At 50.0% G+C, this 20,117-nt stretch overlaps 1 pseudogene; it reads left to right on the forward strand.

Annotated features, from left to right (window-relative positions):
- Positions 1-9,101: 9,101 nt before the first annotated feature.
- Positions 9,102-10,252, forward strand: LOC125535519 (annotated as a pseudogene).
- Positions 10,253-20,117: the final 9,865 nt, after the last annotated feature.

Raw genomic sequence — 20,117 nt, forward strand, 5'->3', positions numbered from 1 at the left:
CCATGAAATCTGAGATGGGATCCATGTATGAGAACAAAGTGGACTTTGGTTGACTTGCCCGTTGATCGGCAAGAATTGAGAATAAATGGATCTTCAAGAAGAAGACTGACGCTGACGGTAATGTTACTGTCTACAAAGCTCGACTTGTTGCGAAAGGTTTTCGACAAGTTCAAGGGATTGACTACGATGAGACCTTCTCACCCGTAGCGATGCTTAAGTCTGTCCGAATCATGTTAGCAATTGCCGCATTTTATGATTATGAAATTTGGCAAATGGATGTCAAAACTGCATTCCTGAATGGATTTCTGGAAGAAGAGTTGTATATGATGCAACCAGAAGGTTTTGTCGATCCAAAGGGAGCTAACAAAGTGTGCAAGCTCCAGCGATCCATTTATGGACTGGTGCAAGCCTCTCGGAGTTGGAATAAATGCTTTGATAGTGTGATCAAAGCATTTGGTTTTATACAGACTTTGGAGAAGCCTGTATTTACAAGAAAGTGAGTGGGAGCTCTGTAGCATTTCTAATATTATATGTGGATGACATATTGTTGATTGGAAATGATATAGAATTTCTGGATAGCATAAAGGGATACTTGAATAAGAGTTTTTCAATGAAAGACCTCGGTGAAGCTGCTTACATATTAGGCATAAAGATCTATAGAGATAGATCAAGACGTTTAATTGGACTTTCACAAAGCACATACCTTGACAAGATTTTGAAGAAGTTCAAAATGGATCAAGCAAAGAAAGGGTTCTTTCCTGTGTTACAAGGTGTGAAGTTGAGTCGGACTCAATGCCCGACCACTGCAGAAGATAGAGAGAAGATGAAAGATGTTCCCTATGCTTCGGCCATAGGCTCTATCATGTATGCAATGCTGTGTACCAGACCTGATGTGTGCCTTGCTATAAGAATAGCAGGGAGGTACAAAGTAATCCAGGAGTGGATCACTGGACAGCGGTCAAGAACATCCTGAATATCCTGAAAAGGACTAAGGATATGTTTTCTCGTTATGGAGGTGACAAGAGTCATCGTAAACGGTTTACGTCTGATGCAAGGCTTGACACTGATCGGAAATTCTAATCGCAAACCGGATACGTGTTTACATTGAACGGTGGAGCTGTCAGTTGGTGCAGTTCTAAACAAAGCGTTGTGGCGGGATCTACGTGTGAAGCGGAGTACATAGCTGCTTCGGAAGCAGCAAATGAAGGAGTCTGGATGAAGGAGTTCATATCCGATCTAGGTGTCATACCTAGTGCATCGGGTCCAATGAAAATCTTTTGTGACAATACTGGTGCAATTGCCTTGGCGAAGGAATCCAGATTTCACAAGAGAACCAAGCACATCAAGAGACGCTTCAATTTCATCCGGGATTTAGTCCAGGTGGGAGACATAGAAATTTGCAAGATACATACGGATCTGAATGTTGCAGACCCGTTGACTAAGCCTCTTCCACGAGCAAAACATGATCAGCACCAAAGATCCATGGGTATTAGAATCATTACTGTGTAATCTAGATTATTGACTCTAGTGCAAGTGGGAGACTGAAGGAAATATGCCCTAGAGGCAATATAGTTTATTTATTTCTTCTATAATCATGATAAATGTTTTATTATTCATGCTAGAATTGTATTAACCGGAACATATACATGTGTGAATACAATAGACCAAACAGTATGTCATAGTATGCCTCTACTTGACTAGCTCGTTGAATCAAAGATGGTTAAGTTTCTAACCATAGACAAAGAGTTGTCATTTGATTAATGGATATCACATCATTAGGAGAATGATGTGATTGACTTGACCCATTCCGTTAGCTTTAGCACACAATCGTTTAGTATGATGTTATTGCTTTCTTCATGACTTATACATGTTCCTATGATATGAGATTATGCAACTCCCATTTACCGGAGGAACATTTTGTGTGCTACCAAATGTCACAACGTAACTGGGTGATTATAAAGGTGCTCTACAGGTGTCTCTAAAGGTACTTGTTGGGTTGGCGTATTTCGAGATTAGGATTTGTTACTCCGATTGTCGGAGAGGTATCTCTGGGCCCTCTCGGTAATGCACATCACTTAAGCCTTGCAAGCATTGCAACTAATGAGTTAGTTGCGGGATGATGTATTACGGAACGAGTAAACAGACTTGCCGGTAACGAGATTGAACTAGGTATTGAGATACCGATGATCGAATCTCGGGCAAGTAACATACCGATGAGAAAGGGAACAACGTATGTTGTTATGTGGTCTGACCGATAAAGATCTTCATAGAATATGTGGGAGCCAATATGAACATCCAGGTTCCGCTATTGGTTATTGATCGGAGATGTGTCTCGGTCATGTCTACATAGTTCTCGAACCCGTAGGGTCTGCACGCTTAACGTTCGATGACAGTTGTATTATGAGTTTATATGTTTTGATGTACCGAAGGTTGTTAGAGTCCCGGATGTGATCATGGACATGACGAGGAGTCTCGAAATGGTCCGAGACATGAAGATTGATATATTGAAGCCTATGTTTGGATATCGGAAGTGTTCCGGGTGAAATCGGGATTTTACCGGAGTACCGGGAGGTTACCGGAACCCCCCGGGAGGTAAATGGGCCTTAGTGGGCCTTTATGGAGAAGAGGAGAGGCGGCCAGGGCATGGGCCGCGGCCCCTCCCCCTAGTCCGAATAGGACAAGGAGAGGGGGGCGCCCCCCTTCCTTCTTCTCCTCCACCTCTTTCCCCTCTCTATCCTAGTCCAACAAGGAAAAGGGGGGAGTCCTACTCTCGGTAGGAGTAGGACTCCTCCTGGCGCGCCCCTCTCTAGGCCGGCCGCACCCCCCCTTGCTCCTTTATATACGGGGGCAGGGGCCCCCCATAGACACAACAATTGATCGTTTGATCTTTTAGCCGTGTGCGGTGCCCCCCTCCACCATAATCCACCTCGATAATACTGTAGCGGTGCTTAGGCGAAGCCGTGCGTCGGTAGAACATCATCATCGTCACCACGTCGTCGTGCTGACGAAACTCTCCCTCAACACTCGGCTGGATCGGAGTTCGAGGGACGTCATCGGGCTGAACGTGTGCTGAACTCGGAGGTGTCGTACGTTCGGTACTTGATCGGTCGGATCGTGAAGACGTACGACTACATCAACCGCGTTGTGCTAACGCTTCCGCTTTCGGTCTACGAGGGTACGTGGACAACACTCTCCCCTCTCGTTGCTATGCATCACCATGATCTTGCGTGTGCGTAGGAAATTTTTTGAAATTACTACGTTCCCCAACAAAGAGGCAGTCCGGGGGGGTACCCGAGGTGGGCACAACCCGGCCTGGTGCGCCCTGGTTGGTTGTCCCCTCCTCGGAACTCCCCCAGGTGCAACCAGGGCCTATCTGCTTCCTTTTGGCCCATAAAAAATCATTGTGAAGTTTCGTGTCATTTGGACACCATTTGATATTGATTTCCTGCGATGTAAAAAACATGGAAAAACAGGAACTGGCACTATGTCAATAGGTTAGTACAAAAAAATGATATAAAATGACTATAAAATGATTATAAAACATCCAAGATTGATAATAAAACAGCATGGAACAATCAAAAATTATAGATACGTTGGAGACGTATCAAGTAGGAAGAGAGGAGAAGGTGATATACCCCGGCCACGACCTCCGCTCAGAGGTGCAGTGTATGGTGATCAATTTGAGCGCTCCTTGCCGTATTTTGCCGTGGGAGGAGAAAAAAAAGGACAAGTGAGGCCGGGGAGACGACGGGGAGAGAAAAAGATTGAATGTGATGCGGTGCAAGAAATATAATGGGTCGCAATATGTAGCCGTGTGGGGCCCCTGGCGCATGGTACACGCGTTCGCCAAATTTCTAGCCACTCGGCCAGATGGATTGCGGGGCGGTGGAAAAAAAGATAAGGAAGGGGATCATAGTTTCTAGCCGCATGGAGCCCATGCCGAGTGGCGCACGCGCCCGCCGAATTTCTAGCCAGTTGGCTAGATGGATTGCGGGGCGATGGAGAAAAGATAAGGAATGGGATCACAGTTTCTAGCCGCATGGTGTCACACGCCCGTCGAATTGCTAGCCGGTCGGTTGGATAAAATCATTATCCATATTAGATAAGGGGCAAATAAATGTAGTTTGGGGAGTGTAGAATATTGGATAACAAATGTTTTCAGCTAAGTTGGCACTACAAAAATGTGATTTGCATTTTCCTATAGAAAATTTTCATTTGGGGTAGGACGGGAGGAGATGGTGATATGCCCCGACCATTACCTCCGCTGAGAGATGCAGTGTGGTTTCTTGCATCGCCGAGGGCATCACATAGTGATCTATTTGGGCGCTCCTTTCCGTATTTTGCTGTGGGAGAAGGAAAAAGGACAAGCACGGCAGGGGAGACAATAGGGAGAGACAAAGATGGAGTGCGGTGCGGTGGAAGGAAGATAAGGAAGGGGATCGCAGTTTGTAGCAGTGCGGGGCCCGTGGCGCATGGCACATGCGTTCGCCGAATTTCTAGCCACTCGGCCATGACCTCCGCCCAGAGATGCAATGTGGTTGCTTGCATCGATAATGGAATCACATTGTGATCTATTTGGACGCTCCTTGTCGTATTTTCTTGTGGGAGAAGAAAAGAAAAGGAGAAGCACGGCACGGGAGACAATAGGGAGAGACAAAGATGGAGTGTGGTGCGGTGGAAGAAATATAAGAAAGGGGATCACAGTTTTTAGTAGTTTGGGGCCCGTGGAGCATGGCACACACGTTCGCCAAATTTCTAGCCACTCGGCTAGATGGATTGGAGGGCGGTGGAAAAAAAGATAAGGAAGCAGATCGTAGTTTCTAGCCGCGTGAGGCCCATGGCGAGTGGCGCACGGCCCGCCAAATTTCTAGCCAGTTGGCTAGATGGATTGTGGGGCGACGGAGAATAAATAAGGAAGTTGATCATAGTTTCTAGCCGCACGGGGCCATGGAGTCACGGGCCCGCCGAGTTGCTAGTCGGGTAGCAGGATATAATCGTTATCCATATTAGTTAAAGGGCAAATAAATGTAGTTTGGGGAATGTAGAATATTGGAAAAGAAATGTTTTCAGCTAAGTGGGCACTGTAAAAATGTGATTTGCTTTTTCTATAGAAAACTTTGATTTGGGTAGGAAGAGAGGAGATAGTGATATGCCACGGCCATGACCTACGCTCAGAGATGGCATGTGGTTGCTTGCATCGAAGAGGGCATCACATGGTGATCTATTTGGGCGCTCCTTGCCGTATTTTGTTGTGGGACAAGGAAAAAAGGACAAGCGCTGCAGGGGAGACAACACTGAGAGACAAAGATGGAGCGCGGTGCGACAGAAGAAAGATAATGAAGGGATCGCAGTTTGTAGCCGTGTGGGGCCTGTGGTGCACGACACACGCGTTCGCCGAATTTCTAGCCACTCGGCTAGATGGATTGTAGGGCGGTTGAAAAAATATAAGGAAGGGGATAATAGTTTCTAGCCGCATGGGGCCCATGGCGAGTGGCGACACGCCCACCGAATTTCTAGTGAGTTGGCTAGATGGATTGCGGGGCGGTGGAGAAAAGATAAGAAAGGGGGTCATAGTTTCTAGCCGCACGGGGCCATGGCGTCACGTGCCACACCTCTTGCTAGTTGGTGGACCGGATATAAACGTTATCCATATTAGATAAGGGGAAAATAAATGTAGTTTAGGGAGGATGGAATATTGTATAACAAATGTTTTCAGCTAAATGGGCACTGTAAATATGTGAGTTGCATTTTTCTATAGAAAAAATTGATTTGGGTAGGAAGACAGGAGATGGTGATATGCCACGGCCATCGCATCCGATCAGATATGTAGTGTGGTTGCTTGCATCGACGAGGACATCACATTGTGATCTATTCGGGCGCTCCTTGCCGTATTTTGTTGTGGAGTAGGAAACAAGGACAAGCGCGGCATGGGAGACAACAGGGAGAGACAAAGATGGAGTGCGGTGCGGTGCAAGAAAGATAAGGAAGGGGATCATAGTTTGTAGCCGTGTCGGGCCCGAGGCGCATGGCACACGCGTTCGCCGAATTTCTAGCCCCTTGGCTAGATGGATTGCGGGGCGGTAGAAAAAAGATAAGGAAGGGGATCGTAGTTTTTAGCCGCATGGGTCCCATGGTGTGTGGTGCATGCGCCTGCCGAATTTCTAGCCAGTTGGCTAGATGGATGGCGGGGCGGTGGAGAAAATATAAGGAATGGGGTCACAGTTTCTAGCTGCACGGGGCCATGGCGTCACCCGCCCCGCCGAATTGCTAGACTGTCGACCGGATATAATCGTTATCGATACTAGATAAGGGTCAAATAAATGTAGTTTGGGAAGTGTAGAACATCGGATAACAAATGTTTTTCAGCTAAGTGGGCACTGCAAAAATGTGGTTTTCCTTTTCTACAGAAAAAATTGACTTGGGTAGGAAGAGAGGAGTCGATGATATGCCCCGGCCATGACCTCCGCTCAGAGATGAAGTGTGGCTGCTTGCATCGATGAGGGCATCACATGGTGATCTATTTAGAAGCTCCTTGTCGTATTTTGATGTGGTAGAAGGTAAAAAGACAAGCACATCAGGGCAGACAACAGGGAGAGACAAAGATGGAGTGCGGTGCGGTGGAAGAAAGATAAGGAAGGGGGTCGCAGTTTATAGCCGTGTGGGGGCCATGGCGCATGCCACACGCGTTCCCCGAATTTCTAGTCACTCGGGTAGATGAATTGCGGGGCGGTGGAAAAAAGATAAGGAAGGGGATCGTAGTTTCTAGCCGCATGGGGCCCATGACGAGTGGCGCATGCGCCCGCCGAATTTCTAGCCAGTTGGCTAGATGGATTGCGGGGCGGTGGACAAAAGATAAGGAAGGGGGTCACAGTTTCTAACCGCACGGGGCCATGGCATCACCCACCATGCCGAATTGCTAGCCGGTCGGCCGGATATAATCGTTATCCATATTAGATAGGGGGCAAATAAATGTAGTTTGGGGAGTGTAGAATATTGGATAACAAATGTTTTCAGCTAAGTGTGCACTGTAAAAATGTGACTTGCATCTTTCTATAGAAAAATTTGATTTGGGTAGAAAGAGATGAGACAGTGATATGCCCCGGCCACGACCTCTGCTCGGAGATGCAGTTTGGTTGCTTGCATCGACAAGGGAATCACATAGTGATCTATTTGGGTGCTCCCTGGCGTATTTTGCTGTGGGAGAAGTAAAAAAGGACAAGCACGACACGGGAGACAGCAGGGAGAGACAAAGATGGAGTGCGGTGCGGTGGAAGAAAAATAAGAAAGGGGATCAGAGTTTGTAGCCGTGCGGGGCCTGTGGTGCATGGCATACACGTTCGCCGAATTTCTAGCCACTTGGCTAAATGGATTGCGGGGTGGTGAAAAAAATAAGGAAGGGGATCTTAGTTTCTAGTCGCATGGGGCCCATGACGAGTGGCGCACGTGCCCGTCGAAGTTCTAGCTAGTTTGCTAGATGGATTGTGAGGCGGTGGAGAAAAGATAAGGAAGGGGATCACAGTTTCTAGCCGCATGGGGCCATTGCGTCGAGCGCCTGCCGAATTTCTAGCCAGTCGGCCGGATATAATCGTTGTCCATATTAGACAAGGGGGAAATTAATGTAGTTTGGGTAGTGTAGAATATTGGATGATAAATGTTTTCAGCAAAGTGAGCACTGTAAAAATGTGATTTGCATTTTTCTTTATAGAAAAAAATTGATTTTGGTAGGAACAGAGGAGTCGGTGATATGCCCCGGCCATGATCTCCGCTCAGAGATGCATTATGGTTGCTTGCATCGACGAGGGCATAACATGGTGATCTATTTGGACGCTCCTTGCCGTATTTTATTGGGGGAGAAGGAAAACAAGGACAAGCGTTGTAGGGGAGACAACAGGGAGAGACAAAGATGAAATGCGGTGTGGTGGAAGAAAGATAAGAAAGGGGATCGCAGTTTGTAGCCGTGTGGGGCTCGTGGTGCATGGCACACACGTTTGCCGGATTTCTAGCCACTCGGCTAGATGGATTGAGGGGAGGTGGAAAAAAAAGATAAGGAAAGGGATCGTAGTTTCTAGATGCATGGGGCCCAAGGCGAGCGGCGCATGCGCCCGCCGAATTTCTAGCCAGTTGGCTAGATGGATTGCGGGATGATGGAAAAAAGATAAGGAAGGGGATCATTGTTTCTATCCGCATGGGGCCATGGCGTCACGCGTCCGCCGAATTGCTAGCTGATCGGTCAGATATAATCGTTATCCATATTAGATAATGGGCAAATAAATGTAATTCAGGGAGTGTAGAATATTGTATAACAAATTTTTAGTTAAGTGGGCACTGTAAAAATGTGATTTGCATCTTTCTATAGAAAATTTTGATTTTGGTAGGAAAGGAGGAGATGGTAATATGCCCCGGTCATGACCTCTGCTCAGAGATGCAGTAAGGTTGGTTGCATCGACGAAGGCATGAGATGGTGATCTATTTGGGCGCTCCTTGCCGTATTTTGCTTTGGGAGAAGGAAAAAAAGATGAGACAAAAATGGAGTGTGGTGCGGTGGAAGAAAGATAAGGAAGAGAATTATAGTTTGTAGCCACGTGAGGTCCATGTCACGTGCCACACGCGTTCGCCAAATTTCTACACACTTGGCTAGATGGATCGGGGGACGATAAAAAAAAGAAGGGGATGTAGTTTCTAGCTGCATGGCACTTATGGCTCATGGCGCATGCGCCCACCGAATTTCTATCCAGTTGACTAGATGGATTGCAGGGTGGTGGAAAGAAGGTAAGGAAGAGGATCCCAATTTCAAGCCGCATGGGGCCACGGCGCACGGCACACGTGCCCGCCGAATTTCTAGCGGTCGGCCGGATATAATCGTTATTCATATTAGATAAGGGGCAAAAATATTGATTTGGGTAGTGTGCAATATTGAATAACTAATGTTTTTCAGACAAGTGGGCACTGTAAAAATATGTGATTTACTCTTTTTTCACAGGAAAATGTGTTTTTTTTAAGGGAGAGAGGAGACGGTGATGCCCCGGAGACTAGCGGCAACTGGAAGCGCGTTGCTTCCCGGTGAGCCACAGGTGCTCCGCACTATATATATAGTGCGTCTCGCTCCACCCACCTTTAATTTACTCCCAAACCAAGCCAAACGAAGCAGCGCCGCAGCCCGCAGCGCACCCATCCCACCAAACAAACAGCTAGCAGGCGAGGCGACCCGCTCCGCCCTCGAGCCGATGCCGACGCCGTACAGCGCGGCGGCGCTGCAGCAGCACCACCGTCTGGTCTCCTCCTCCGGCGGCCTGGCGACGGCGGCGGCCGCGGGGGCCCACAGGTGCGGCGAGCACGACGGGACGGTGCCGCCGGAGGTGGCGCGGCACCACGAGCACGCGGCGCCGGGGGGCCGGTGCTGCTGCTCGGCGGTGGTGCAGCGCGTGGCGGCGCCCGCCGCCGACGTGTGGGCCGTGGTCCGTCGCTTCGACCAGCCGCAGGCGTACAAGAGCTTCGTGCGCAGCTGCGCGCTGCTGGACGGGGACGGCGGCGTGGGCACGCTGCGGGAGGTGCGCGTGGTGTCGGGCCTCCCCGCGGCGTCGAGCCGGGAGCGGCTGGAGATCCTGGACGACGAGCGGCACGTGCTGAGCTTCAGCGTGGTGGGCGGCGGCACCGGCTCCGCAACTACCGGTCGGTGACGACGGTGCACCCGGCGCCCGGGGAGAGCGCGTCGGCGACGCTGGTGGTGGAGTGTACGTGGTGGACGTGCCCCCCGGGAACACGCCCGAGGACACCCGCGTCTTCGTGGACACCATCGTCAAGTGCAACCTCCAGTCCCTCGCCCGCACCGCCGAGAAGCTCGCCGGCCGAGGGCCCGCGTACGGCGCGCTGCCGTGATCGCTCGATCCAATCGCCGGCCCGTGCCTCCCTCCGGCGGTCAACTCGAGCCCGGCTCGGCCGCAGGGGCGTTTCGGTAAAATCGCGCTCCGATTTTCCGATTAATGAATCGAAATCCATGGTGGTGGTGGTGCGCGGGTGGTGGCGGTCGATTATTTTTCTCTTGTTCTTTCTGGCGTGAAGGCGAGGGGTCGGTGGGTCGGTTCGGACCGGTCGGTGCGCTTTCCCACCCGGCCCCTCGCTGTTTCTCCTTATCGCGAGACACCCCCTAGCAGTGTTCCTAGCTCTAGTTTTCGTTGGTTCCCCTTTGTTTGTTCTCGGTAAGACGATGATAAGATTTGACAGAAATTGAGGAGTAAAAACTAGGTTCGACCGATGCAAGGCTCATCACCATCTCTGTATATACTCGTTCCATTGTGGAACGCGTGTGTTTGTGTTCTCGTCCCATTTTGGCTTCTAACATTTGGTCAAATTTACAAAATGTTGAACGAGGCACAGCACACCAAAGCCGTCATATTCTCGCCGGACTAAATCAAGATTATCTCCTCACGCATTGCGGTCTTTGTCACACACCGAACCACAGATACATGCATGCATGTGCCATTTCTTTGAGGATGTCAAAACAAGAACCTGCCATTGATATGAATCAAGTACAAGTAGGGGGCGTGCGTTTGCGTGGGGGACGGGACGGGACGGAACGGGCCGGCCACTTGCACGGGACGGAGAAGTGACCAAAGGGCGAGAAAGGAGGACGTGACTGGTACCGCGGCCGTGTACTGGTACGTCGGGAGGGGAGGGAGCGAGCGTGACAGGCAACTTGCGCTTTTCCGCCTGCCCGACTTTTCCTTATTTTACTCTCCGGTCCCTCTCAATCCCCCCCTCTCTCTCCCTCTGGGCAGATGCAGCCGGGCTGGGCTGCAAGTGGCGTTACAAAAACCGACACCACCAGGATAACGTGAGCGCGCACAAGTGGATCCCCGCCCACTTGCACCGTCCCCCTCCCTCTCACATCTCTCTCTCTCTCTCTGGCTTAACTGAGATGGCTCTGTTTGCTTTTCTTCTAGAGAGGCTGCGACGGTCAAAGCGGGTTGTTGGGTCGCCGCTTTCTTGCACCTCCTCCGTTCCTCCGTCCGTCCGTTACCAGTGGCATGCGACGGCGGCCCGGCCCGGCCCGCTGCGTCGAGCCGTCCCCGTCGCGGTGGGCCCGGCGCGGTCGGCGACGGGCCGGCCGTGCCAGTCACGGTACGGCCTGCCGAGGCCTCACATGCGCGTGCATGTGCACGCACGCTTGATGCTTCACTGGCTCCCTGCCCGCCCGCACCAATCGAAATCTATTTTATACCGTCGCCATGCATGTTCCTCCCATGATTGCCGCCCAAAGTCAGGAGCAGCAGCCATGGACGATATCTATTCAAATTTCCAGTCGAGTGATTAACAAACAGGTTTACCTAACTGGCCAGTCGATGTCCATCCACGTCCGGGCTGCCCCGGCTTAGAAAAAGAAATGTTATCTTGTGCAGGCCCTTGCGCTATGATTGGCTGCGGCCGGCTGACCGGGACAAACAAGTGGTGGTGGTATGTACATGCCGCATACGTAGTCTTCCGGTCTTTGCATGCATACGGCGTTATCGGATGTATACAAGTATATATAAATGGGTTGCTTCGTGTGCATGCCAAGCCAGGCGGTCTGAAACGAGGGCGCAGGCCGCCGAGATCGAATTAAAGGCGACAGCTCTCATCTTTGACCGCCGAGGCGTTCACATCGTATCGCACACGCTGGTCCTCACGGATGAAGCATGGATTGGACGGCTGCGATGCTCGTGAGTTCTAGCTGGTTTGACCGGACCTCTGAGTCTCAGCGACTCGATCACGCCTGCCGGGCTGTGGTTTTCGTTAACGTATCCGGCGGCGTAGCCACTCCGGCTCCAAGTTGCATGACGACTCACTCGACTCGAACAGAGGAGGACATAAACAACGGTGAAGATATCTGTGCGGGGTTCGCATGGCAGTACGGCCGGGGTGGGATTGGGTGGACACAACGCGAACACCACGCCGAGCTCTGCTGCCTCGGGCAAAGAATGCAAAAGAAAAGAAAAGTGAGCTGCTTGATTGGTTTGTGTATGTATTGTACAACGTGCCTATGGGCCGATCTTGAGTTGTCACCGCACCACGTACGCCCATGGACGTGCGTGCGCTGACGGGTGCGCGGCAACTTTGGCCTGCACTCTCACACTCATCCGATCCGATTGGATCGTCGATACCCCTTCGCGTGCATTGGCAATGGATTACCTGCTGGTGTTTGCATGTGGATTTGCCTTCGTGTGTTGTGTTTGAGATTAGTGTGTGCGTCTCCAGGCTTACAACGTGCACAGTCCAGTTGGGGAGGAGAACTAGTCGTAGTACTGATTAACGTGCAGCTTGTCCAAGCTGCTGCGTACGTACATGCCGACCCACTGGAACAAAGAAAAAAATGATCAACTGTCAAGAAATTTATGCGACTACGCGACCGCAACTTGAGGGGTGGACACAACGGTCGAGCTTGGATTGGGTGGACTGGACACAACGAGTGCACAACGCTCTGCATATTGCCAAAAGCAGCTTGAGCAATTTCAGCAAAGGGAACCGCTTCTTTGTAAATGTGTGTATGGGTCGATGAGTCGATCTTCTGTTATCACTGCACAGCTGCACTACGGCCATGGACGCTGTGCTGACGGGTGTATGGAGGTCAGTGATGATGGAGGTTCAACATATGGGTTTCCCCCGCCCCAACTTTTTCTTAAGCCAAGGCAACACAAAACAGTGACGGTTAACAGCTCTCAGCACAGCCGAAAGTAGCTGCAACATTTTTTCTTCTTCTGAAAAGGAGGTTAAACCTATACCTCTGCATCAATCGATGCATGCATTCATTCTTATTAATTATTTAATAAAGGTCTGACAAGAACATACATCAAGCCATCCGAAGCCATCACTCACATCTACAAACTCGATAATATGGATTGCTCTCACTTTCCATATCTAAAACCGGTGTCGTCGCCGATCCATCCACATAACGTATCGGAACTAACCGCCGGTGCAGCAGATCTAAAGCGCACACCATATCCACACGTTTTAGAAGCCACCATCATCATCGAACCGCTGACCCATCTTCAGAAGAGAGATCCGCATCATCCTTGTCAGTCCGGACATCCGTCGACGCCACCATGACGCTCAACGACACCACCGCCTTGCGCTCGTCTATCCAGACGCGAAGACTCTGGAAGATCTGTCGTCCGTAGAACCTGCCGACCAAGCATGACACAACATAGCACCCGTCGGCCAGGCATGAGTTGACATCTCCACCGAAGCTCCGTGCAAGACGAAACCGCTCCACCTCCTGCCTCTGGCCTCTGTCTTCCACCGCTGCTCCACAAACGATGCTCCCAAGAGAGAAACGACACCGCAGTACCGCCATCGTTCGATTTGGAAGACCAGATCCTAGGGTTTCCCCCGAAGCAGCACGAGTGAGTCGACAGTAGTTACACGACGATGCCTTCATCAAGGTATCGGTGCAGAACGCCACCATCGGCTCGGCTTTCACCGGCAACTATGTCTCCCCAACTCGCAGCCTGGACCAGATGACGGATCTCGAGATTTGACCACCCAGCCTCGGGCCGACCACCTCCGACGAAAGAGGTGGCCACCATCGCCATGCAAGGGCTGGAGCCCCCGACTTCCTTGTGTTGCGGCCAGGATGGTACACGACATCCACATGTTCGACCCGCCGAAGCTCATATGGGCCCAGATCGGGCACCCAAGCCGTCGTCGCTGGATCCGTCGATGTACGCCACCACCAGCATGCCAAATCTGGCCATCGCCGCCCCGCGCCACTGCCGTAGGTCTGGCCGGCGTGGACCACCGCTACCCTGACCGAAGCGCTGGCCGAGGAGAAGCGCCGCCGCCACCCTGCAGCACACAGGCTTTGCCTGCGATTCCCCCGGCGGCGGCGGCGGCGGTAGGGGATCGGGCACTGGAGAGTACCGGAGGAAGGGTGCGGGGACGTTCCGGTGCGGCGCGGCAGCGCTGCATGGGAGCGGGAGTGGGGGTAGGGTTAGGGAAGGAGTGGGGGTAGGGTTCGAAACTAACTGCAACAGATTATTACAGGGTTTAGAAAAACCTCCCAGGCAACACATGGATCAGGGGGCATGCAATGGAGTTAAAAATTACAGCGCAACAAAATTGTCTCCTGCTGACAAATTCTCCTAAAGATCAGCAACCCAGGCTATTCTAAGCAGCTCCCCTCGCAGATGATCGAGCAGTCTTAACCAGCGAAACAGGAGCGCAACTTGATTGTCTGAGCATAGGATTTTCCACTATCGAATTGTGGAGCCCACCAGATCAAGGATACATCGAATGCTTCACCATCTTCGCTCCTGGAACACAAAGTCAATTCGCAAAAGCCATAAGCTCTATAAGGCAGCATAAGTGACCAAATTTTCAGCATCAAAACGTTTCTTAACTTTCGAGAAAGAAAGCAAGGAATAAAAGGAGCTGGGGACATGAATATCAATACTCTCTGCCACCACAGCCCGTATCTGTTGTGCAAGTATACAGTCAAAGAACAAGTGTTAAATACTTTCAGGTTCATTGCAAAATACACACGAAGTATCATCTACATGCCTACGTTTAGTCATTTTATGCAGGTTATCTTCAAAGCCACGACATTGATCCGTTCGTGGTCGCTACTCACTCCGATGGAGGCCAGGGAGCATTTGGTTACTGGATCTATCCGCTGAGAGATGGTAGCTTGGGATATCTTCAACCAGTTTGGATGGCGGTCATGTAATAGGATAGGCAATTAGTTTACCTATCTTGCTTTAGCCAGCCGGTTGTGTCGCCCCTGTTTTGGCTAATTTGTGTTTCTTTTCTATTTGGCTCTGAGTGAGCTTTTGTTTCAGTTCGAGACTGAGACCTTGTTACAACCTTATTTATTTGTTTTAATAAGATGGCCGTATGCATCGTTCTGATGCAGAGGCCGGGGTAACCCTCTTTTCAAAAAGAAAAAAAAACATGCCTACGTTTAGCCAGGTCGTCATCCCTGGTTAAACTTTTGTTACGAATAATAAGCCACTAAAAAACATGGACATTAGGAGGCACTTTGGCACTTTTTGCACACTGGACCGGCTGGATTGTTTGTTAGACCAGGCATCAGTATACATATCCAGGCTTCAGATGATGAGATCCATGCACAATCCAATTCAGTACTTCGGTAACATGCAGCCTTGCCTTGCTTCTCCGGTAACATGCACGCACACCTGGGCTGACCTAACTTATAAGTATAATTTTTATTATTAAAAACGCTGTGTATATTGCCAAAAGCGACTTGAGCAATATTCAGCAAAGATAACTCCTCCATTAGTTTATGTAGACGTAATGTGTGCATGCGTCAGATCTTCTGTTGTCACTGCACTACGCCCCATTGTTGCTGACGGACGATCCACGAAAAGTATGTTCATGCATGTGTGACTTGCACCTTTGCACAATGAACCAAACCGACTGGATTGTTTGTTACCCAAGTGGATTGCCTTTATCTTGGCCGCCAGATCAGTATACATATCCAGGCCACGTACTACGTAGTTGGTCACGGCATGCACAATCCAGTTCGGTACTCAGGTAACATGCAGCTTGCCTTGCTTCCCCGGTAACAAGTTAGCAGACAAGGATACAAGAGTACGGTGTGAATAAAGAGCAGCCTCCCCATGAGAGCCCAATTTAATTAGGGCACCTCATGAACGCACGGCCGGTGTACAAGTTAGCAGACAAGGATACAAGAGTCGGTCATCCAACCACAAGCACCAAAACGTCCGTACATAAATTAAACTAAACAGAGAAATTTCATGCAAACCAGATAAAAATTTGATATATATTTACATAAATCAAACAATATTTCGTTCGTTCAACTAACTATTTTTCTAAAACAAAAAAGCAGCAAGGTATCGGACAGTAACCTCGTGCTCGTGGCCCCTTGGCCGGCTGGAGCGCCGTCGTCATCCGCTCCATCTTTATAGTCATCCGCTCCATCTTTGTAGTGGTCCTTGCAGCGACGGAAGGGTACGTAGGAGCCGTGACAACCCTGATTGGCCATCCGCAAAACAAAAACAGTTTTGCTAGAACTCATCTAGATGAGATTTAATTTGGTTTCATTCATCTTTTATAGCCATTGGATGTAATGCTATAAGATGCGTGTGTGCTGACGTGGGTTGTATCCATTCTTGTTTTTCAGATGAATAAGACCAAATTACGTCTCATCTAGATGAGTTCTAGGTACTCCCATGCAGGGGGCTGCTTGCGCGCATTCATGAGCATGGGGGAGGGCTCCTACTTCTCTGCGATGGGGCGGCGTCCCGACACACTCTACTTGTCGCACCACATCGACTGGTCGAAGCAGTCGAGCATGTTGTGCGATGACGACAACGGCTCTTCCTCCTTGACGTGGCAGTAGCAACAGGGGTTGGTGGGGGGCTCCTGATTAACGCGGCAACGAGGTGGTGCGGCCGGTGCTGGACCGTGGTCATAGAGAGATCGCCCGAGGAGGAACTCTAGTTGTCGCTAGAACTCCTCATCCATTGCAGCAGGCTTGGCGAGGATGGCGGCGGTTGCTGCTCCTTGTCGTCCGAGGCGAGCATGCCCTCCTTCTTGGACGACGCGGTGGAAGACGAGGGCCGGGGAGAGCGTGTGCACTGGTGCCACCATCCGGATGAAGATCAACCCTCACCCGCCGGTGCCGAGAACCATTCGCTCCCACTTGACATGTTGCCGGTGCAGGAGATGATCGGATCGAATGTGGAGAGGAGATGAGAGGGTTTATGGATTGGAGAGGAGATGAGATCCGGTGAGGAGGGTAGTGTAACCCTGCTTAAATAGGCCAGGAAGGCGGAGTAACGTTGTTTCACTGTGGCACAACGGCTTTTCGATCACCGCGTCTACATTGAAGCGCCCCCTCCCCCTTCCTTTTTGTCCGTTCGCCTGGTTCTAACCGACATCAATTGCCATCGTGTCGCGTCCGCTCTAGAGCAGCCGACCGGCATCGTTGCACGGACAAAGCTTCTAGAGTGGTTCACGCAGGCAGTGGCGGAGCCAGGAAGTTCGAATAAGGAGGGCCAAGTATTGTTATGTCTTGTTAAAGAGGGCCACCTCATGAAAATACATCATTTTAGCAGCAAAACATCAAAGTTTACACTAATACTAGACTCAAATCAGTATTGTTAGGGGAGGCCAGGGCCCCTGCTGGTCCCCTGGCTCCCCGCCACTGCACGCGGGAGAGGGGTATGTGTGACCGCGTATAGGATGTACACATGGCACGAGTCTGAACATCCGTAAACCACCCCCGGCTTTGGTGACGGTTTTGTGAGTATTTGAACGCACGGACACATCCGTCAATATTTTGGTCACCGCGTTGCATGGCAAAAATTGTCTGGACACCACCATCCGTGGCATTTGCGGCACCGCGTCGGAGATGCCCTTAAGATACTAACAAATCGATCAGCGATGCTACTGAGCTGTGTGCTAGCCTTCGATATATGTAGTGCTAGCCTTCGGTATGTGTACGTAAATTGGAGAAATCCGTTCGGCTGACGAGGTGCGTGTAACCCTTGATGAACTGAACTGGAATGCATATCCTGATGTATTTAGGTGTGCCAACATGGCCGATCCATCGAAATATCATGCATCTTCGGAAGTGACCGATGTTGGTCGACACGCGGCCTGTTAGACTTTCTAGGGCAGGCTCGTTTGCGTGGTGGTTGTTTTGTGTTCGTTCGAGTTGGAGTGTTTCTTGCTTTTCATCGGGTTATGATGGGAGCTTATTGTATTTATCTTCTACCTTCTATAAAGTTAAGGTACACAATTTGTGTGCTCTGAAAAAAGAAATATCATGCATGCATGCATGCAGCAAGGTCCTAGGTGGTGCAGTTGAGAACAGGACAAGCTTCCTCCTTGCTGTATGCCTATATGCTCCTACAGGGCACTTGCTGCTACAGCTAGCGGGAGTTCCTGCTCATCGATCGTGCTGAGGACAAGAAAGCTTCCAGCCCTATATGCCGGCACTCTAACTTGGTAGCGCAGCCACAGAAATCAATACGGCTATACTATATGAGCTGGTATGCCTGGACAGAAAACGAACACCGTGCGGCTCGCCGTTTCCAAAAAAAAACTGCGGGCACTGTGGTAGTAACTCGATTTCCGGCTGGGCTGGCCGCTTCTTATCCCTCCTTCTCGTGGCCGCGGCACGTCCATGCCATTCATGAGCCGGCTTTGATGAGTATTTTCTGGCCGTGATGTATGTGCCGACAGAGGGTTCGAAATGCCACGGGACTTGCACTTTTGCGCGCTTAGCCTTAACATTATCAGTGCAGGAGGATTGTTCAATGTTCATATCGAAGTGCAGTCGAAGTCGAGAGCGCGTGATTAACAATTTCTAATTAACTCGTTGGCGCACAGTCTAACTAACCTGTCGGCCCATGTCTATCCATGCCTCGCCCGTCTTAGCATAAACAAAGCTTTCTCTTGCAAGCCCTTGTGCTCCGATTGGCTGCAGGCAGAGGCAAACAAGTTTGTATGCACCACATATCGTAGTCTTCTTCGCATATATAAATCGCTTGCTTGCTGTAGATGCAAAGCCAAACGGTCTGAGACGAGGGCGCAGCCTGCAGGTCGACGGGCATGCATTGCATGCTCGGTCCAATCAAGGCAACAACTTTGACCCCCAACTAGTGCACTCCACCTCGAAGTTGCTGGGCGCATTGCATGCCCATCCACTTGAACGAAGGAAGAAAAGAAATAAACAAACCATGAAGAAATTTGTGCGACTTGCGGGGTTTTGTACATATATATACCATATCCGGCCGAGCTAGGATTGGATGGACACAAAGAAGCGAACACCATGCAACGTGTGTTGCCAAAAGCGACTTGAGCAAATTCGTCAAAGGGAACGCCTTGATTAGTTGTATGCATATGTAATGTGTCATGTGTGTATGGGTCGATCGATATCTTCTTCTGTTGTCAGTTGTCACTATACAGCTGCATGCGCTACGTCCATGTAGTACGCTGAGCTGACGGATGCATGCACGTCATGTCGATGCATGCATGGGACTTGCACCTTTCGCACACTCAATCGATTGGACAGTAACCGTAATGTGTGCAAGTCTGGCCGATCGATCCATCATGTGATCCATCGATGCCTACCAAAAACATGGGTCCAGATCTATGTTTGCGAGCCTGTGTGGTACTCCCTCCGTTTTATATTACTCATCGCTGATTTAGTACAAACTTTATACTAAATCAGCGACGAGTAATATGAAACGGAGGAAGTGGTATGTACTCCACTGTGTGGCCAAGAAAGCTGTGCGGCGCGACGAGACGGCAACTTGCATGCGAGGTTCATAGAGTAGTACGTCCGATGGGTGGACGGAGAGCGAACACCATGCTCTATATATTGCGAGGAGCAGCTTGATCGAGCAAAACAAAGGAAACTGCTTACATGGACGCTGACGGATGCATGGGGAGGTTTGTCATGGGACTTGCGCCTTTAATTTTGCGCACTCAACCGATTTGATTGTTGTAATCTGCTTGTGTATGCGGGTATGTTGCCTTCGATATGATGTCTATCCACATCTGTTCTGGTCTTGTTCACAAACAAACAAACAAAATATCCCCACAGCACGCACTCGAGCTTTGGAGTATTTTCGTAGTGCTTGATCAAGCAGTTAGCCTGTGGTTGCATTCCATGCGCCAGTGGTACGTCCAAGGCGAGCGGGCTGAAAGAAAAAGACACAACGTCCGGATGAGCTCAAACAAATTAGTTAGGATAACAACGCGATCAGTGACACTGCCATACTGAGCCTTCATATGCAGAGAAACCGCCCTGGCCTATGATGCGCCTGAATGAACTGGGCATGTATAACCTGAGACTAGCCACAATGGAAGTAACTTCAGTAGTAACATCGAGTCCAACTCAACAAATTTGCTTATGTGGCAATGAGTTAATGAGGAGAGAGGTAGTAGTAGTAACTTAGCTAGTTATTGTAACATCACATGTCCTAATACAATGTGGGTCTATAACCTAATAAATCAAGTTATGCATGTTACCATACTTATGTTACTACCCACTATGAAGGTAGTAATATAATCTAAGAATACGTGTATGTTACTAGTGTATGTTACTCTCCATTGTGGCTAGTCTGACAAGCCATGGCCGATCCATCATG

Source organism: Triticum urartu, chromosome 2, assembly GCF_003073215.2.
Source record: "Triticum urartu cultivar G1812 chromosome 2, Tu2.1, whole genome shotgun sequence".
In the NCBI taxonomy this organism is placed as follows: Eukaryota; Viridiplantae; Streptophyta; class Magnoliopsida; order Poales; family Poaceae; genus Triticum; species Triticum urartu.